The 22,515-nt window shown below is 45.8% G+C and overlaps 2 protein-coding genes across 2 annotated transcripts in view; both read right to left on the minus strand.

Moving 5' to 3' along the window:
* LOC144479438 (phospholipid-transporting ATPase ABCA1-like) overlaps positions 1-14,739 on the minus strand; it is a 174,324-nt gene extending 159,585 nt beyond the window's left edge. The window contains exon 1 of the mRNA XM_078198097.1: positions 14,621-14,739. The gene's annotated coding sequence lies outside the window, so the exon portion shown is untranslated. The remainder of the gene's footprint in view (positions 1-14,620) is intronic.
* Positions 1-22,515, minus strand: part of LOC144479440 (tight junction protein ZO-3-like) — a 335,349-nt gene that overhangs the window by 49,573 nt on the left and 263,261 nt on the right. The window lies entirely within an intron of this gene.

Here is a 22,515-nt window from a genome sequence, read left to right on the forward strand (position 1 = left end):
TCATAGAAAATGACAAATAAAAGCATCCCCACAAAACCACCCTTGTACCAAAAAAAGTTGAGTTTTATAAAGGCTCACAAGAAGACACATCTGAACAGGAGGAGTAAAGTAGCTGGAACTTTTAGGGACTGTTCTGATGGAACTGAGCCAATAACCACATGTAGATCTTATAACAGAGTAAGCACCTCCATTCAACCTGCCTGTGTATAGGGTCACAAAGATTACAGCATGCTGCAATCTCATCTGGCCCATTAGGTCTTTACCTGTTCTAGCTCTTTGATTAGAACTATCCATCCTACTTGTTCCCATTTCCCTACCCTGACTCTTTTCAAAGAGAGAGTTATCCAATCCCTGTTAAATTATGTTATGGCGTTAAAGCAATGCATTACCACCACCAGGCATGTTACTTCACTTTCATGACTAATCATAGAATCCCTACAGTGCAGAAGGAGGCCATTTGGCCCATCGAGCCTGCAATGACAACAATCCCACCCAGGCCCCATCCCCATAACCCCAATTATTTACCCCACTAACCCCCGACAGTAAGGGGCAATTTAGCATGGTTAATCAACCCGCACACCTTTGGACTAATGCAGTGTGTGGAAATAGGGATTCAATGCTAATGCAGCATCCCCTGCTAGGAATGGATCCTGCTGCCCAGAATTGCATCTTGCGTATATCCTTGATATAAAATTTCCATAGGTCAATTGCAAATGGTTACATCTCCCTACATTAAGTACCTTTTGGGTTGAATTTGCTAACTCCAGCTAGGATGTTTGCTGGGACACCAAAATAGTCCCCGAGTTTGGGAGGGGCAGAGAACAGAAAAGTGACCCAGAGTTCCCAATCCTGACAGTTATCCATTGACTCGGACTAGTAAACGCGTAACTGAGCAAGAGTTTGGGAACACAAAAGAGAGAGAGGGAGTGTGTCGGATGTGATGCTTCCACGGTTGAAGTCTGCTGATAATTCGCAATCTGTGCTGATATTTGAAGAACGGTTACTTGAGTTAGAAACCAAAGAGCAATCGGTGGAACCATGCCCCAGCCAGTGAAGGGAACAGAAAAATCACAGAATCCCTAGGGTGCAGAACAGGCCATTCAGCCCATTGAGTCTGACAGTGTATCCCACCCAGGCCCCCTCCCCTCCCCATCCCTGTTACCTCATTAATTTACCATTTAACCTACACCTTCTGGGTAATTAAGCATGGCCAAACCATCTAACCTACACATCTTTGGAGTGTGGGAGGAAACCCACACACGCACAGAGTGTACAAACTCCACGGAGACAGTGACCCAAGGCCTGATTCGAATCTGGGACCCTGGAGGCAGCAGCGCCAACCACTGTGCCGCCCCGAAAATGAGAAAATAAATACAATTTTACTGCAATTTCCATCCTCACGCTACCAACAATTTGAGGTGGTGCATAACTAGCTGCACGCACACACATTTACACAAGCTTTGCTTGCTCGGCTAAAAATATACAAAATTAGAGGGCCATAATCTAGGTGTAACTACAGATCTGAGGTATGTTTTAGCAAATGAGCTCTCCTCCCTCCCTCAGCCTGTTATTCTGTTAATTACCCTAGTTACAGACTCCACTTCAGAAGACTGGACATGCAGGATAACAGCAAAAATTATCAAAACATTGTAAATCTCCTCTGAGACAGCATTTCTTTTATAAAAAGAAAAAGACCCACGATTCATCTTCTATCCAAAAACAGATAAACACTGTTCACAACATGGTCCCAGAAGCAATGCCAAACTGGTCTTTGCCATTTCACTGGGTCTGCTCCATCTGGGCTATACAGCTAAAACAGGGATTTTTATCCCATCGCTCCCCATGGGGAAGTTGCAGCCACAGGGCAAATGGAGGGGCCTGATTAGCTCCATTGGAAATCCAAGTACATTAGTCCCATGTAACACAGCTTCACCACATCCCATGAGGAAGTGCCCCAAGAAACCACAGGATCTCCACCATGAGAGAGAGTGTGTCGGTGACTCCCATCACTGCAGTGGGATGAGCTGCAGCATTCCCAAGAGGGATCTCTGGACATACAAGTTGGTGTGTGAGATCTTGAACAGTGAGTAATATGGCCCTCACAGCACTGGGGACCCGGGTTTAATTCCAGCCTGGTATTCCTGCAGACACCCCAGCTCGAGCTGGCAAATTCAGCCAAGGTGGTACTTAATCACGTAGGGAAGAGATGTGACCATTTGAGATTGACCTATGGAAATGTTGTATCAAGGATATATGCAAGACTCAATTCTGGGGTGACAGGACCCATTCCGAGCAAAAGATACTGCATTATCATCAAATCCCCATCTCCACCCCCACATTATTCCTGAAGGGGAAGAAAATGTGCCTGGTAGTGGAAATGATACCATAACATAATTTAACAGGGATTGGATAGTTAAGAGGGATATACGTGGGCGACACGGTGGTACAGTGGTTAGCATTGCTGTCTCAGTGCCAGGAACTCGGGTTCAATTCACAGCTTGGGTCACTGTCTTTGTGGAGTTTGCACTTTCTCCTAGTGTCTGCGTGGGCTTCCTCCGGGTGCTCTGGTTTCCTCCCACATTCCAAAAATGTGCAGGTTACGTGGACTGGCCATGCTGAATTGCCCCTTAGTAACCAAAAATGTGTAGGTTAGTGGGATTAGCGGGGTAAAGATGTGGGGTTCCAGGGAATAGGGCCTGGGTGGGATGCTCTGCCAAAGAGTTGGTGCAGAGTTAATGGGCCGAATGGCCTCTTTTGCACTGTACGGATTCTATGATCAATTCTGGATTCAAATAATGATCCCTAAAGTTCAGCTCATCAAGGCAGCCTCTGTGGCACACAGATGTAACTGTTGGGAAGATTTTTATCAAGTGTAATGAGAAGGTGCCAATATCAAACTTCTCAAGGTGCTTCATAGACAATGAGTTACTCTGAAGTGCAGCAACTGTTGTATGTGGAAATATGAGGCAGCTATTTTGCACACAGCAAGATCCCAAATACATTCAGAACACAAGCGATAAGAGTAGTCGTAGTTCAGGCCAAGGAGATAAATTACCAGTTCATCTGCTTGTTTTGAGCTGTGTTAATGGTCACCAGCCAACCAGAATTACTCTGCACGACACCAAATGAAGAACAATGCCAATAAATGAATCACGGATTTCAAGTTTAGATGAGAACACAAGGTTTCCTGGGGCTCAGCCACACAATCCACAAATGCAAAAGCATGAGCACCTAGTTAAAATTCAGCGCATATCTGCACACACATGGCAGCCATTGTCCTCACAGTATACCTGTGGTGAAAACTAAAATCTCCACAGTATTTCCAGCTACCTCCCTTATCCCCAGTTTTCTTTCTTCCTCCTATGCTTGTGTTAACTTTTCAGGTGCTCAATTGCCAGAAACCTCCTCTTCCATTGCCTAGTACACAGTGTCAGTGAGATCTTCAATAAAAGACATCATTCCATGTAGCCAAGCCTGATCCAACCTTCAGTCATCACCCACATTCCACAAAAAGCCAGCAATTCAAGCCTCCTGCCATCCCACCCTGCCATCCTTAGCCCAGTGTACAATGGCCAACCACACATCCCATCCTGCCACCCCTAGCCCAGTGTACAATGGCCAACCACACATCCCACGCTGCCACCCCTAGCCCAGTGTACAATGGCCAACCACACATCCCACCCTGCCATCCCTAGCCCAGTGTACAAAGCCAACCAGCACAGAAATCTCAATCCATGCCCTTTTCTCGGCTGGAAGGCTCAGTACCAGGCAAGGCATTCGTTTACTCAGCCACTGGGCAATGTCTTCCGTGCAAATGTGAACGTTATTAGAAACAGCGGTGGGCAGAGAGTTGCTGCTGATTCATTTCCAGGACTAGCTGTCTTCAGAGCTGCTAATACCCCAGACGCAAATTAAATTATATCCTGGACGCAGAAACACAATCAGCTGCATTACTGCATCCACAAGCTGCAATCAGCCAAATATCTACCACAACTCCCAATCACTGGCCTTTGATGCGGACATCTCTAATCTCTCTGCAACTCTTTCTACTCCCATTTCTCAAATGTACCTTATTAAAAAAAAAACTTTAGCCCTACTGTACATCTTCTCTTTCCATTACTATTGAAGACAGGCTACAATCACCACACCCTTACACCACCCTCTTCACAAATCCCTGCTTCTTGCAATCTCTCTCTGCTTTTTCAAAAAACCCTCAAAAATCTCGTTTGAACACCATTGGCCCCCAATCCTGCCTTTTCCTCCATGTCCTACTCAGTAGAGCCCCTCATCCTATTAAGTGGTATGTTGCTATGGAAAATTCCCTAATACAAATAAAAGCTGTTGCCAACAATGTTTAAACATTCTCAGTGGCAGGCAGAAAGTCTCCCGGAACCAGTTGGGGAGTCTACGACTAGAGGGCACAGATTGGAAGTTACAGCCAGAAATTCTAGGGATGAAGCAAATAAACAAGTCTTCATGCAAATGGTGGTCAAAGTTTGGAACAGTCTGTGGGTGGTACAATGGTTAGCACTGCTGCCTCACAGCACCAAGGACCCGGGTTCGATTCCCAGCTTGGGTCACAGTCTGTGTAAAATCTGCACGTTCTCCCCATGTCCTCGTTTGCTTCGTCCGGGTGCTCCGGTTTCCTCCCACAGTCCAAAACGATGTGCTGGTTAGGTGCATCGGCCGTGCTAAATTCTCCCTCAGTGTAAAGATGCCGGAGTGTGGTGACTAGGGAATTTTCACAGTAACTTCATTGCAGTGTTAATGTCAACCTACTTGTGATACTAATAAATAAACTTTTTACAAACAGAAATTGAAGCTAAATCAACTGTTAAATTTTAAAACTGAGATTTTCGGACTAAAAGGGATATCAGGCAAAGGCAGATGTAGTGACTCGAGTCACAAATCAGCCATAGAATCATAGAACCCTACGATGCAGAAGGGCCATTCAGTTCATCAAGTCTGCACCGACTGACGGAGTATCTTACCCAGGCCCCTTCTCCCACCCTTTCCCTGCAACCCCATACATTTACCATGGCAAATCTATCTAACCTACACATCCTGGGAGACCAATGGGCAATTTAGCATGGCCAATCCACCCAACCTGCACATCTGTGGACTGTAGGAAGAAACCTGAGCACCCAAAGGAAACCCACATAGACAGTGGTAAAACGTGCAAACTCCACACAGTCACCCAAGGTTGGAATTGAACCCGGGTCCCTAGCACTGAGGTAGCAGTGCTAGATGCTGTGTCACCATGCTGCCCATACAAAGCCAATGCTCAGAATGGACTGTGCAAACCCAAATCCATAATTCCCATCGAATCCAATTCATGGTCCCCACAGGAGAAACAAGATCCAAGCTGACAGGATAAGGCATTGCGCCCCACCTTGAGCTTGATTTTAGGCAAAAGGCCAAGAAATCATGATCTCACTGAAGGATGGAATAGGTCTGAGGGGCTAAAATGTCTACCCCTATCCATTGGCAAATGGCTCCACTAGAAGACAGGCTAGGAGTAATTAAGAAAAAGCCAGGTAATATCCATTGGAAAATAGAACTGTGGATACATCAGAGGGAAGTACCCTTAGGACTTGTCTAGAACATCACCAAAAAGACCAGGACATAACTTTTAAACCCCAATTATGCTGGTCTCAGAAGGACAACTGGTTTGAATTATAGGCAGGTTATGGGCATTGACTGATGATTCACTGTGCGCTTCTAAATAGGAACAGACAAACTCTGGATGTTAGGTTCAGAGGCACAAGTTTGTAACTAAATAGTCATTAAGTATGTAAAGATTGGCTCAGTTTTATCCTTCACCACTTGGTTTTATGGATAGTAATAGGGATACAATGAGTCACTTCTGTGCCCTCAAATAGGGAGGATGGAATTACTCTAGATCATTGTTCCTTCACTGTCACTGGGTTAAAATCCTGGAACCCCCTTCTTAACATTACCATAGGTGTATCTACATCACATGGTCTGCAGTGGTTCTAGAAGATGGCTCACCACAATCTTCAACGAGAAGTAGGGATGGGCAATAAACATTGGCCCAGCCAGCAATGCCAGGGCAGCACAGTGGTTAGCACTGCTGCCTCACATCTCCAGCGACCCGGGTTCAATTCAGCCTCAGGTGACTGTGCAAACTCCATAAAGACATTCTCCTCATGTCTGCATGGGTTTCCTCCGGGTGCTCCAGTTTTCTCCCACAGTCCAAAGATGTGCGGGTTAGTTGCGTTGACCATGCTAAGTTGCCCCTTCGTGTACGGGGTGCGTATGTTAGTGGGACTAGCGGGGTAAATATGTGGGGTTACGGGAATAGGGCCTGGGTGGGATTGTTGTTGGTGTAGACTCGATGGGCCAAATGGTCTCCTCCTGCACTGTAAGGTTTCTATGATTCACATTCCATTAAGTTAAGTTATTTAACTAAGTAATGAAGTGGATGGGTTGAGTGATAGGCAGAGTTTGAGGGGTTTAGGGTAATGATAAAAAGTGGGTCAGTGGGGTTAAGGTAAATGGTATGATGATGGGATGAAATATGGAGTCCAGAAAGATGTGCAAATGGCATCAATAATTCCAGTGAGAAACTGGTAGGTAATTAGACAGGCTTATTGAATCTTTCCTAGTCCGCAAATATTCTCAGGTTCCGAGATCTCTACATTCTCATTAAACTGAACGATTCTTCCATTTTAGCTTTCTCTGCCAAGTTGTCCTGTTCACCTAATTGTCTAACAACTTTTAAAAGCAACTTAGTAACCTACACTGGGCCTTTCCACGGTTAAGTGCATCATTCATCTTTGTCTCCTGTCACTTGAGAAATGTCGTTACAAACACTGTAATGGGAGGAGAATGAAGTTTGGTTCCTTTTCTGGCAGGGACAGTTCACAAAGTAGAACTCACCCAGTTCAGAAATTAAGGGGGGTGTAACTGGAACCAGCGTGTTCACAGACAGATGGCATGAATGACCTCGAGCACTCACAGCTAAGCTTTTGAAATCTACTATTTACTTTTAACCTTTCTTGTTTGGTGCTGGCTCTGAGCTAGAGTAAACATCTTGCAAAAGTAGGAGTCTGGTACCTCACACGTGAGCTGAGAGAGGACTAGTTTCACATTTATAATTCTATAGGCCCCATTGCTCTCTCTCCCTCCCACAACTGGAGAAATCCAAGGCCAATTGGAGGAAGCCCAACTACCTGACCCCATTTAGCTCAGCTATGCCAGCACAAGACTAGGACCCTCCTGTGGTCGCGCTCTACACAGAGCGAAGTATACCATCCGGGAGCAACACGAAGCCTCCTTCACTTCTTTGCACGTGGGGAAATACAGTGATAAACACCTCTATTTAATCCTCCTGCTGATTAATAGCAGCAGCACTAGTTAACAGGAAAATCCATGCAGCAGACAAGTAGAACAACAACTGCATAAGCACCCACAGAAGTGGGAGGAGCAGGGGTCTCCCCATCATTCGCAGTCCTTTATGTAAATGCAATACACTATGCTGACTGGTGGACCCCCCCCCCCGACTCTCCATTAGGGAGTATGGAATCACTCCTGTTGTAGTCACCATTGTTCACAGTGGGACTTAACCGGGTAGCTCTATGGGAAGGTGTGGAGTTGTGTTTTCACAGGGCAGAGTGCATTGGGAGTGAAGCTGTCAATGAAATTTAGTGGGGTAATTTGGTTATCTGTTAGCAGTGAAAGATGGAATGTATGTGTCCAGAGACAAGTTTGCTATTTGTTTACTCAAATGGCTGATGTTGAATGTGTTCATTGCATTATAAATGTGTTTGAGACACAGTTAAAATAAAACCAATTTAAATAATGTCCAATTTAATAAGCTGAAACAGCAAGTTGATACAACATGAAGCATGAGGAGCTCAGGCAATGTTAGCTTCGTTGGCTCCTTGTGTCCAATCTACTCTTGCTTTCTTCATCACATTTAATGGAACCAACTCAAGGAGATAATTAAACACCACAGGTTAAAACATTAACAAGCTCCTCTTTCGTTACAAGCTACATCCTTGCCAGGCATCTGGCCTTTTTGACTATAACAAAACCTTGTTGAACTAATATATTCACAACCGATTAGCAAACATTGGAAACAGATTCTGTCTCTGCTCACCATAACTAACTCCAGTGTTTCGCTCAGATTCTATCGCAAACTCACTCATCCCTCTCCAAACTCAATACCTCTATCGTAGGTGCTTCTCAAACATTCCATTCTACACACACTGCCTAACTTCCCCTCACCATGTTGAAATTGAGACTCATTACGGTATCTCTAAACCAATTATTCCCTTGCCGCTTCCCCCACCCCCCCTCAAAGGCTTTTAAAAGGCAAGCATTATCATAGAGTCCCTATAATGGAGAAGGAGGCTAATCCCACTTAGGCTCTAGTCTTGTAACCCCAAGTAACCCTTAGGGGCAACTTAGCATGGCCAATCAACCTAACCCTCACATCTTTGCACTATGGGAGGAAATCCACGCAGACACAGGAGAATGTCTGTGTGCAGTTTGCACAGTCACCCGAGGCTGGAGTCGAACCTGGGTCCCTGGCGCTGTGAGGCAGCAGTGCTAACCACTGTGCCATCATGCCACCCCAGTGTCAGTTAGCCATGATTTCTGATTACGCTCCTAGTCTTTTCAATCCTGCCTTTGTTTCCTTAAAACAAATAGAGATAAAATAACTGAATTTCTTAATTTCTTTCCTCCCTCAAAGCTCCAGGTTTGTCAGCATGATTCCTGCTCTTGTTCAAAAGAAATGGCATTATTAAGCTGAAGTGTTAACTCAGTTTCTCTTTCCTTAGATACTGCCTGATCGGCATCCACAACATGTTGCTTTTGTACAATGTCAGGTTCACCCTAACCTATTGGCCAGTGATTTTATTTTCGTTTACTCATGGGGAGTCAGCATAATTGGCAAGGCCAGCATTTATTGCCCATCCCCTTAAGGTGGTGGTGAGCTGCCTTCTTGAGCCACTACAGTCCCTGCGGCTCAGGTACAACCACGGTGCCATTCGGAAGGTTTTGGCCAGGTGACAGTGAAGGAACTGCACTCTCAAGATGGATATTTCACCCAGATACTCAAAGTAAATGGCTCAGAGGATTTTGCTGTTAAACTTTCATTGAACACAAAATAGCATCGACACAAGCGACATCAAAAGGTAAGAACTGAACTTGGCATCTACTGATCTGTATTGTTTCGGTGATCATTGGATTTACCAACAGGAAACGTGCCAGTAATGTATAACGTAATATGTATTTGAGTATTGGAAGTAAGGAAGAACTATCATACAGCTTCTCCTTAACTGCCAATAGGTAAATAGTACCCAACAATTTACCACATGCATAGCACCAAGAGTTGGCCTTTCAAATGGATCATAGGTGGTCTATATAACCATAGAAGCCCTACGGTGCAGGAAGAGGCCTTTTTGGCCCATCGAGCCTGCACCGACCACAATCCCACCCAGGCCCCATCTCCATATCCCTACACATTTACCCACTAATCCCTCTAACCTACGCATCTCAGGACACTAAGGGGCAATTTTAGCATGGCCAATCAACCTAACCCGCACATCTTTGGACTGTGGAAGGAAACCGGAGCACCAGGAGGAAACCCATATCTGAACTCGATTTGTGTGGTCTTTGTTCTATATTACTTACCTAAAGGTCTATCAATCTCAGCCACTTTATTCATCTACAAACATCATATTCAATTCGCATGAACATTGTTGGAATTTAGTTAACTACAGAAATCCAGTTAATTCAATAAGATCCAAGTTGGAAAACTGACTTGGCCCCAGATTTCTGGGTGAATTCGTGCTCATGAGCGATAGGAATAAAAGGAGAATAGCACACATTTCCCACAGGTCAGCAAGAACTCCCAGGTCAAGTAAAGCATGATTTAGATACAAAGTAATGCATACACTATATTGCCCTATCAAATACTGCCAAATCAATACTGCATGGGATCGATGCAGAGTAAACTTCCCTCTGGGGAATCTAGGAAAAGGAGGGGGGGGGGGGCACAGTTTCAGAATAAGAGCCTGATCATTTAGGACTGAGATGAGGAGAACTTTCTCACTCAAAGGGTAGTGAATCTTTGGGATTCTCTACCCAAGAATGTGTCAAATATGCTTGAGACCGAGACACAGATTTCTGGTGTCTCGTGGAATTGAGGGATAGGGGAACAGGCAGGAAGGTGGAGGTGAAACCCAAAATCAGCCTTTGTTATATTGAATGGTGGAGTAGGCTCAACGAGCCATATGGTCTTCTCCAGTCCCTTTTACTAGAATGCCCAATCATGCCTAAAGGGAATAGGTACAATATGGACTAAATGTACAGGAATACCCCCTCAACAGTCTGATTGAGCACATGCAGGATAGGCTACAACCCAAATCATATTCATGACCATTCCCTCAGCATTACTAATTCATCATAGAATCCCTATAGTGCTGAAGGAGGCCATTTGGCCCGTCGAATCAGCACCAACATCAATCCCACCCAGGCCCTATCCCAGTTACCCACATATTTACCCTGCTAATCCCCCCTGACACGAAGGGCAATTTATTCAATCAACCTAACGCGCAGATCTTTGGAGTGTGGGAGGAATCCAGAGCACCCGGAGGAAACCCACGCAGACACGGGGAGAATCATGGCCTCACTCCTTCCATCATAATCAGTCGCAGATAAGGTCACATCTTATCACTTCATTATGACTCTCACCCACATCCTCCTTTCTTCTGTGTACTCCTGGAGAGAAAAAAATCTTCACCCAATTCACTTACAACTGCACTTTATTCCAACTGTCTAGCCATTGGTCTTCTTTTCACCATGACATTGCTGCAGTAACTGATCTGCTCAAGCCTCACTCCCATCTTTGGTGCCATTTCCCCGATGAAACCATTGCTGTCTATTACCCTGTCCTTTCTCCCCGATACATCCCTCACCTACACTTCCTCACATCGAAGGGACGAAGACATGAACAGACATGGCAACTGGTTAAGCCACACATCTACCCGGACCACAAAATACATTCAGGCCTTGCCCTCACCTGCCAAAACTGCTCACTATTTCTGGATCACCCTAAAATGCAAAAACAAGTGCAAGGAGCTTCTTTGTCATGAAGATTGATATCAGGGGAGATGGTGGTGTCGTGGAAATGTTACTGGACTAGCAATCCAGTGACCCACACAATAATGTCCTTTAGGGAAGGAAATCTGTCATCCTTACCTGGTTAGGCTTGCATGTGACTCCATACCCACGGCAATGTGGTTGACTGCCCATTAGGGATAAACATAGAAACTAGATGCAGGAGTAGGCCATGCGGCCCTTCGAGCCTGCACCGCCAACAATCCCACTCAGGCCCACTCCCCTCAACCCCACGTATTTACCCTGTTAGCCCCCCTGACACCAAGAAGCAATTTAACATGATCAATCCATTTTCAGACTGTGGGAGAAAACCGGAGGACCCAGAGGAAACCCATGCAGACACAAGGAGAAAGTGCAAACTCCACACAGTGACCCGAGGCCGGAATTGAACCCGAGTCCCTGGCGCTGTGAGGCAGCAGTGCTAACCACTGTGCCACCCTACGGATGGGCAACAAATGCCGAAACAACGCCCAAGGACATCATCCGGTCAGCAGCCTCAGGCCCAAGAGTTGAAGGATCCCCCTCTGCTCAAAACCCTGAAGTTGCACTGTTCTCCGTTTCTCTCCCATTTCTCCCTCGTGCTCCCCATGAGTACATGCCTATGAAACCCAACTCACATTCCCTTGATGCAATTTCCACTAAATCCGTGGATCTCCCAAATTCCCTGCCTGGTTTCCATGGTACCCAACATTGTTAACTGCTCTCTGCAAAGCTGCTGCCCTCAAAAACAACTCAACTCCTCCATCTTTGCAAATACCATTCTATCCTCAACCGCCCTTTCCTCTCATGTCCTCCCCAAATTCATGTCCTAGCTCTTTCAACCCCTTTATTAACATCTCTGGAACGTAACTCCTTGTTTGATACCCAGCACTGGGTGAGAAACTCCTGTCCAGTAAATGAGAAGGCCAAAGCCTGTGGGCAGGATTTTCCAGTCCTGCTGCAGTGAATCGAGATTTGGCTGAGCACCTGATTCTCCAGCCTCACTGACAGCGGAGTGAGAACGGCCAGAGAATTCCAGCCATTGTCTTCAATACCGACAACAAACTCGGTTCCCTAGTCCCTGAACCCAGTCTGAGGCCGATCCAGACTCTGCTGAACGTTGGGTGTCATTTTTGACCCCAGGATGAGACTGCAACCATCGCAACACCATCACCAGGACTGCCCATTCTGAACTCTAACATTGCCCGACTCTGCTCTGCCTCAACTCAGCGGCTGCTGAAACCCTCCTCTGTGACATTTTACCTCTAGATTTGACGGCAGCAATGCACTCATGGCCTGTCCCCTAGATTCTGCCCTGTGTCGACTGGAATCCTCCCCCTCATTTCCTAATTCACAGCATTCCTGTCACCTATTATCCCAACTGACCAGCATTATCTGGATTTTAAATGCTAATCCTGGTTTTTAAATCCCTCCATGGCCTCACCCCCTCAGTCCCCATCTCCATAACCATCAAGTGGTATCCACACTCGGACCTCCTGAGCAGCCACAATTTTGACCAGGCTCTCAGAGGCCAAGCTCTGGAATACCCTCCCAAAGCCTCTTTACCCCCTTCAGATTCTACCTTTTGAGACCAAGTTTAATAGTTTCCTTTTCCCATTTGGTGCACTTTATACTCCTGTGCAGTATGTTGGATAATTTTATTGCTTTCGAAAGGTGCTATACAAATACAAGCTGTTGTAGCAGAGTATAGGCTTGCCGTTAGCAAAGCCCCATCTAAACGGTTTGATTGATCACTCCCAGGATGGGTACCCTGGGCTCGATGCAGAGTAAAGCTCCCTTGTCCTGAAGGATGACAGTGACATTAATCATTCCACACACCTGGCTTTGTGCGCCCTTTCTCAGTGAGTGACAGTTTAGTGCCAAATTAGGGGCAATATTGAGCTACAGTTTCACATCACTAAGCACTGAATAAATGCATTTAAAATGTAACCTTTGAAACAGAGAGAATCATTGGCGCAGTCTGGATTGGATTTGAACTCGGGTCACAGAAGTTAAAGGTCAACGTCTTGCCCACTGAAATCAGTCACCAACTAGTTAATTTATTTTTATTTGCAAATTAAAGCCAGTGCTGTCCTGATGTCCTGTTATTATATTTCAGCACCAAATTTAGTAAATTGAGTATAATGTATGTTTACAAAGTACACTAAATATACCTTGAGTTAGACAGTCATTACTGCACCCGGACTCCCTCAATCTAGCAAATAGTCACACCCTCAAACACATCCAGTGATTTGACCCACCTAGAAGTGGGGTTGCTGCTCTTACAATGAAGACCATGAGTTAAATAGATACACCACCCATCCAAAACAGCAAGTTAGTATCACCACAGGGAGCAACAGTTGGTGAATCTTAGGTTTGTCTCTTTCCCCGCCATCCTTAAGTGCACATTGTAAACACAAACTCACTACAGCTGCCACTTTACAGTTAGTCTCGCCCTTTTTAACCACCTCATTTTTTACTCTCCTATCCAGAAGGCACCAACTCATGTTGAGGAACAGGCATCACCTAGTCATCCCTCCAATTGGCCATCCACACGTGTGTGAGCCCAGACAGGGAACACTGTAAACCTCACAGCCAAGTCCCATCATCTCTTAATGTGACATCTGTAAACAGGCACCTTTCAGCAAAGGTCATTGGTCCACTTCCAGGAGCAGCACTTGCGCCTGATGAGATTTTATCCCAGGGGCACTGAAGCCATACATTAGTGCCCACAACTGTTCTCCCAGGTGACATCAGCTAACTGCACACTGACCAAGGATCAAAGCTGGGTGGCACCTTCTGCTCTTTGCATGCCTGTTTACTTACCAACATCAACATGGATGCTATGCTCCTTGACTCACCAATGATTTTTAAAAAAAGAGACACTTGACACCATCACAATTCAAAGTTGATTGTGGCGGACTGGCTAAAACACAACCAGCAAATAGGGGGAAAACAAAATAAAAAACCCAAACATTAACAGAGTGATACATACAGTAAGAAACTTTTGAAACATGTACAAGTCCAAATGAATTTATATTTGGAAGTGTGCATTATTTAACAACAAAAAATATTTATATTAAGGCAACATAAAATATGCAGACTAAGTAAAGATATAACTCAATAATCTAGAAAAATAAATTTAACATTTAGAATTACAAATATGTTCAGAATAGAAGATATATTTTGCTTTACAAAAAATACAGACTTTAATACCAAGGAAATGCAAGTTTTTCCATAGTATTTAGGAATTACATCCAAAATAGACACTTTGACACGAAGCATAACTGGATGTTAATTCATCTGAAAGGCAAGGACGAATCCTCTCCATGTGCATGCGGCTGTAATAAAATCTAATGCAACAATATCTGAGGCAGGCTGGAGGCTGACAGCATCTCTCCCCAGCCCTTCCCGCACTGCCTGTTAATTATTTAAAAGCAGCTTCACAGAGATCTTTCCAGGCTGTTGTCAAACACACAATTTGTACCTGTCCTGTCTCAGCACCCGGCTGTCCCTGCCTCCATCCTGCGCTGCTGCTGAGGCATTTAACTCTGCTCTTCGCTGCTCCCTCTCCCTCCAGCCGCGCTCCCTCTCTCGCACTAACCCGAGCTTTCCCCGAGTCCCGCCCCACTGCCACACTCTTATTGGCCCAGCCCCGCCCGCCCATCCCCGCTTCCATTGGCCACTTCGCCCGTCAATCACTGGCATTGGCTCAACACTGCAACACTCAAGCCTCCCTCTGATTGGACAATATCCAAGCAGTCTTGGGGAGCATCTGTTGAGTTGGGGGTTCAGCCCCAGACTCAGTGAGGCTGGAGAAAGAGGAAATTCATTTCCAGAATGTTTGTGCTGCAATTAGTGTCCTTATTACAACAGCGCCTCTTTAATTCCCCATCCCACCTCATCTGCCACCGACATCTCCATCCCTCCTACCTCCATATCACCCATTCCCACTCCAACCCCTCCCTACAGCATCCCTCACTTTTTGCCTCTCCCATGTTATTTGCTTTGAATTATTATTGGGATACAGTGAAAAGTTGCACACTGTACAGACAAAACATGCCGTTCATAGAGTACATAGGGGGAGGGAAATGATAGGGTGCAGAATACCATTCTGCAGTTACAGATAGAGTGTAGAGAAAGATGTGATTGGACCATTCAAAAGTCTGATGGCAGCAGGGAAGAAGCTGTTCTTGAGTTGGTTGGTATGTGTTTTCAGACGTTTGCGTCTTTTTCCCGACGGAAGGAGGTGGAAGAGAGTATGTCTGGAGTAGGTGGGGTCCTTGAATATGCTGACTGCTTTTCCGAGGCAGTGGGAAGTGTAGACAGAGACCCTACCCATCCTCGCACTCTCCCTTCCATATTACCCCCCTCATAGCCATTCACCTCCCACTCCTCTATGCTGACCCCCCCCCCCGACTGTCTGTCCCTCTGTTAATCGGATTCACACCAGTTGGTGAAGCTAAAGCTAAAACACGGCTGCTTTCTTTCCTGGAGAGTGTTGATTGACTTAGTTCACAGTCAACACTTTTTCCACCTCCACCCAGTGTCCCAGCTATCCCCACTTATAGGTGTACAAGTACACATCACCTGCTCAACAATGTAATTGCCATTAAACCAAATCATAGAATCCTACAGTGCAGAAGGAGGCCATTCGATCCATCAAGTCTGCCCCACCACCAGCCAGACCCTATCCCCATAACCCCATGTATTTGGCCTAGCTAGCCCCCCTGACATTAAGGGGCAATTTAGCATAGCTAATCCACCTAACCCACACATCTTTGGCCTGTGGGAGGAAACCAGAGCACCCGGAGGAAACCCACGCAGACACAGGGATAAGGTGCAAATTCCACACAGACAGTGACCCAAGCTGGGAATCGAACCGCGTCCCTAGTGCTATGAGGCAGCAGTGCTAACCACTGTGCCACCATGCTGCGGTGACATCCCCCTCCCTCCCCCTCAGGCCATTCCCCCATGCAACCCCACTCTTTCCCCCTTCCTGCTCCCACATGGTATGCTCCCAAATCTGCACCACCCCCATCAACCCATACTGCCACCTCCCCTTCACCAGCTGCTCCCCATCCCCACCCCCATTGCCAGCCGCCTTCTCCCTCCATTTCAGGCAATTTTGGCCCCATGTCATCCCACCCGCATGCTGTTCCACCCTCTCCCCATCATCATCTGGAACTGTCAGTGGGAGGCTGGGGTGCAGCCAGAGCCACAGTAACTGAGGCTGGGGAGCAGTGAGAGCCAGGAACCCAGTTATCAAACTGGGAGCAATGAAGAGATAGAGCCCAGTAACCATGGTGCATACATCAGGCTCCACCCATTAAATTAACCCACTGACTACTCCAGAAATGCAGGCCGACAAAAACAATTATAATAGATTTACTTTTTAAAATATTTTGACCTTAGTATTCTTTCTGTTTCAAATCAAACCATAAGACGTAAGAGCAGAAGCAGGCCATTCAGCCCATCGAGTCTGCTTCGCCATTCAATGAAATCTCAGATCTGATATAATCCTCAACTCCACTTTCCTACCTTTTCCCCATAACCCGTGAGTCACTTACTGATTAAACATCTATCTCAGCCTTGAATATTCTTAATCAACCACCTCCACAGCCCTCTGTGGTAAAGAATTCCGTAGCTTCACTACCCTCCGAGATAATAAATTCTCCCTCATCTCTGTCTTAAGTGAGCAACCCATTACCCTGAGATTACGGCCTCTGGTCCTAGACTCTCCCACAAGGGGAAACAACCTCTCAGCAACAACCTGTCAAGCCCTCTGGGAATCCTATATGTCTCAGTAAAGTCGTCTCTCTCCCAAAACTCTACGCTGAGTGACAGCATTATTATCTTAAAGCCAGATCCCCACTCCAGGAATTGAGCACGAAATCTAGGCTGACACTGCCGTGCGGTCCTGAGGCTGTGTTGTACTGGCGGAGGTGCACTTTTTCAAATGAGATGGTTAAACAAAGGACAATCTGAATTTGTGAAAATTGCTGTATAAAAGTCTTTCTTTTCAGATGTTTCATTGCACTACGATGGTTGTGTATTCTTGTCAAAGGCGCTTTATTACCAGTAAGGTGTGAAACCAAAACCCCATCTGGTTGTTCACTATAGTTAAGAAAGCCCACCAATGCCTCTACTTTCTCAGGAGACTAAGCAAATTTGGCATATCAGCTACGACTCTCACCAACGTTTACAGATGAACCATAGAATGCATTCTTTTTAGTTGTATCACAACTTGGTATGGCTCTTGCTCTGCCCAAGACCGCAAGGAACTACAAAAGGTCGTGAATGTAGCCCAATCCATCACGCAAATCAGCCTCCCATCCATTGACTCTGTCTACACTTCCCGCTGCCTCGACAAAGTACCCAGCATAATCAAGTACCCCACGCACCCTGGACATTCTCTCTTCCACCTTCTTCCGTCGGGAAAAAGAAATAAAAGTCTGAGGTCACGTACCAACCGACTTAAGAACAGCTTCTTCCCTGCTGCCATCATACTTTTGAATGGACCTACCTTGCATTAAGTTGATCTTTCTCTACACCCTAGCTATGACTGTTAAACTACATTCTGCATTCTCTTGTTTCCTTCTCTATGAATGGTATGCTCTGTTGTAGCACAAGAAACAATACTTTTAACTGTTTACTAATACATGTGAAAATAATAAATCAAATCAAATCAGATGGATGTTAAAGATCTAAAGTACTCTTTAAACCCCTTGAGCTGCATGTTTGGCAAGGAATATTTACAATAAAGGTAAAAAATTATGTTGTATTTGTGTATGTAGTGTGACACCATAGAGAGTCATATATTGTACTGAAAGTAATGGATCTCGTTTGCATTTTGTGTAAAGTCAACTTTGAAAGGTTATGTAATGTACATTTATATGTAGAATCCCGACAGTACAGAAGGAGGCCATTCGGCCCATCGAGTCTGCACTGACCACAATCCCACATATTTACCCTGCTAATCCCCCTTGATACTAGGGTCAATTTAGCATGGCCAATCCACCTAACCTGCACATCTTTGGACTGTGGGAGGAAACCGGGGCGCCCGGAGGAAACCCACGCAGACACGGGGCGAATGTGCAACTCCACACGGACAGTGACCCGAGGCTGGAATTGAACCCGGGTCCCTGGCGCTGTGAGGCAGCAGTGCTAACCACTGTGCTACCATGCCGCCCCTTTATTTTATGAATAAAATATATTTTTTGAAAATAATGTGCAGCGGAGATTCTTCCAACATCCTGGCCAAGCAAGCAAAAACTGGCCTTCATTTCTTAACTGTTGTTTGTGGAATCTTGCTGTGCAGAATTGGATGCCCTGTTTACCTGCTGTCCGCACTTTGAAAGTAACTTGTTGGCTGGGAAGTGTTTTAGGATTTTGAAAAGTGCTCTAAAATGCCAAACTCTTCCTTTATTTGCCTCTCTTCCTTCTGTTAATTCTGAAGCTTGAATGGAACATGAAAGATGACATGGGTTGATGGAGCAAATGGCCCATGTCTATGCTGTACATTCTATGTAACGCTGTGTAAAACCGCTCCCACTTCCCAGGCCAAGCTGAGTCTGACCACATTGCAGCATCACACAACAGCTTAATAGAGCAAAGGAGATTTGACCTGAATGGTTTCCATTCAAAGTAATTGGTACATTTTTTTTAAAGGGCCACATGATATTTGAATGAACACCATTTTTTCCAATGCGTATTGAGCAGTTCCTTGAATGAAAAGTTGCTTTCCTTTAATGACTGCTATGACGGCCACAAAGGACATGGAGGATCGTCGATAGAACACCCCATGGGCTTCGTGGAGTACAAACCCCCTTATTGAGGCTCACCCCATGGGAAGGGAGCAGCTGGAGCAGACTCGATGGGCTGAATAGCCTACTTCTGCTCCTAAGTTTTATGGTCCTCTGGTCTAATTTGAAACAGCAAGAATACTAAGATCAAACCAGACCATGGTTGTAGCTCGCCGGGTACAGACTTGCTGGCTGTAAACTGTGGGTGTAGATCTTCCTTTGGTTTCCAATAACGGTGGTGATCAGGACCCGAGTTCATAAGAACATAAGAGCTAGGAGCAGGAGTAGACCATCTGGCCCCTCGAGCCTGCTCCGCCATTCAATAAGATCATGGTTGATCTTTTCGTGGACTCAGCTCCACTTACCCGCCCGCTCACCATAACCCTTAATTCCTTTACTGTTCAAAACCTTTACTCCAATGACCATTACTATGGGATAAAGGAAAAGAGAACTGGCACTTTGCACTTTTCATGTCCTCCAGTTATTCCAAGTTGCTTTCAGCTGCTGAGTTACATTTGAAATACAGCCACTCTATTTTGAAGAAACATATGCCAGAATTCTACCACACTGCCCACCACGGAATCAGAGCAGGTGAGGGGCAGACAACGGAAATGTCTGTTGACCTTGGGCGGGATTTCTCTCACTTGAGTGAGGCCGTAAAATCCCGTCCGTAGAATCCCTCCAGAGCAGAAGAGGCCATTCAGCCCATTGGTTCTGCACCAACTCAATGACAGAGTATCTTACCCTGGTCCTCTCCCTGCAACTCAATGTACTCACCATGGCTAATTCATCTAACCTACACATCTTTGGACACTACAGAAGGAGGCCATTCGGCCCATCGAGTCTGCACTGACCACAATCCCACATACTTACCCTGCTAATCCCCCTTGATACTAGGGTCAATTTAGCATGGCCAATCCACCTGACCTGCACATCTTTGGAGTGTGGGAGGAAACCGGAGCACCCGGAGGAAACCCACGCAGACACGGGGAGAACGTGCAAACTCCACACAGACAGTGACCCAAGGCCGGAATTGAACCCGGATCCCTGGCACTGTGAGGCAGCAGTGCTAACCACTGTGCCATCGTGCTGCCCTGCATGTCGCAAAGTTTGTACCTGCAATGTCCCAGAGACAGCATTAAAATAAACTTAGAATCAGCTCTTGGCTGGCTGACATGACCATAACTCTGGGCCAGCTGGTTTTGTTTGTTTCCAGTTCATACATTGATAGTGAAGAAAATAATAAAAATCAAAGAAATTGATTAATTACTGAAATATTTGTACTGCCACATTTAAGTAAAGACAATTTCTTTTTGCTAATCTCTTGGTCTGACAAGTGGCATGGAATTCATGCCACACAAGTGCCAGGCAATGACCATCTCTGATAAGAATCAATCTAACTGTTGCCCCTTGACATTCAATGACATTACCATCATTGAATCCCCCACTATCAATATTCTGGGGATTACCATTGACCAGAAACTTAACTGGACCAGCCATATAAAATACTATGGCTAAACAGCAGGCCAGAGGCTAAGAATCCTGCAGTGAGTAATTCACCTCCTGACTCCACAAAGGTTGTTCAATCTACAAGGTACAAGTCACAAGTGTAATGGAATACTCCCCACTTGCCTGGATGAGTGCAGTTCCAGCAGCATTCAGGAAGCTTGACACCATCCAGGACAAAGCAGCCCACTTGATTGGCACCCCATCCGCAAACATTCACTCCCTCTACCATTGCTGCATAGTGGCAACCATATGTACCATCCAAAAGATGCATTGCAAGGTTCCTTTCAGCACCTGCCAAACACGCAACAACTACCATCTAGAAGGACAAGGGCATTAGATATATGGGAACATCCCACCTGCAAGTTGCCCTCCAAACTACTCATTATCCTGACTTGAAAATATATTGTCTTTCATTCACCATCGCTGGGTCAAAATCCTGCAACTCCATCTCTGGCAGCACTGGGGGTGTACCTACACCTCAGGGGCTGCAGCAGTTCAAGAAGGCAGCTCACTTCTCAAGGACAATTAGGGATGGGCAATAAATACTCGCCCAGCCAGTGATGGCCACATCCCTTGAACGAATAAAAGAATTCCTCTGGTTGTGAGTTCTGACTGTTCTAAAAACTTCCTCGGGGAAGGAAAGGAAGTGTAAGAAAACATAGGACAAGGCCATCCAATGTGGTTTATTGTAAGAAAAAGACATAAGAGCAAAGGAAAGATCTGTTAATGACAGCTTCAAAGTGCTCTGAAGAATGCAGTGTGAGCTCCATTATCACGTGATGACAGCACGATCTATATGTTCATTACCTCCTCACATTGTAATGAAATCAATGACTCCACTTATCAACTTAAGCACGTCTATTCAATGCTGACCTTCAGCCACCCACACCAAGCGAGGTCTGGGATGATTGAAAACTGCTGAGAAGATAGTCATAATTTCCAATTATTAAATTGTCCGTGGGGTGCCAGCAAGTCTCAGAATTTGTTTGAGTTAACCTTTATTACCTCTTCCCCCACTCACTCCGATAGTCCAATGGCAACAGGACAGAATGTTCCGGAGTGAAATTTGGGTTGTCCACTCTGCTGCAAAGGATTCCTGGAGGCCCCAATGACCTCCTGTCACCAATCACCCATCCAGTCGAACAGCTTGCTTTCTCCATCTCCAAATGTTTTTTAAAAAATAACCAAAATATGAACTTTCAGGGAATATGCGGCACAGAAACAGGCCATTTGTCCCAACCAGTCCATGATAGCACTTCCGCTGCACTGAGGCCTCCTTCTATCCTTCATCACTGAACTGAGTCAGAATGTCACTCTACTCCCTAACCCTACACATGCTTATCCAGCTTTCCCTGAAATGCATCGGGGCTGACAAGTGGCAAGTAATATTCGCGCCACACAAATGCCAGGCAATGACCATCACCAATAAGAGACACTCTCACCACCGTCCCTTGACATTCAATGACTGAATCTCCCACTGTCAGCATCCTTAGGGTTCCCATTGACCAGAAACTCAACTGGACTCACCGCACAAACTAAGTGGCTACAAGAGCAGGTCAGCGGCTAGGAATACTGCAGCGAGTAACTCACCTCCTGACTCCCCAAAGCCTATCCACAATCTACAAGGCTCAAGTCAGGAGTGTGATGGAAAACTCCCCACTTCCCCGGATGGGTGCAGCTCCAACAGTCAAGAAGATTGACACCATCCAGGACAAAGCAGTCCACTTGATTGGCACATCTACAAACATCCATTCCGTCCACCAATGACACTCAGTAGCAGCAGTGTGTACTATCTACAAGATGCACTGCAACAATTCACCAAAGATCCTTAGACCTTCCAAACACACGACCACTTCCATCTAGAAGAGCAAGGGCAGCAGATACATGGGAACACCACCACCTGCAAGCTCCCCCCCAAGCCACTCACCATCCTGACTTGGAAATATATTGCTGTTCCTTCACAGTCACTGGGTCAAAATCCTGGAATTCCCTCCCTGACGGCATTGTGGGTCAACCCACAGCACATGGACTGCAGCGATTGAAGAAGGAAGCTCACCACCATCTTCTC

Source organism: Mustelus asterias, chromosome 26, assembly GCF_964213995.1.
Source record: "Mustelus asterias chromosome 26, sMusAst1.hap1.1, whole genome shotgun sequence".
NCBI classification, from domain to species: Eukaryota; Metazoa; Chordata; class Chondrichthyes; order Carcharhiniformes; family Triakidae; genus Mustelus; species Mustelus asterias.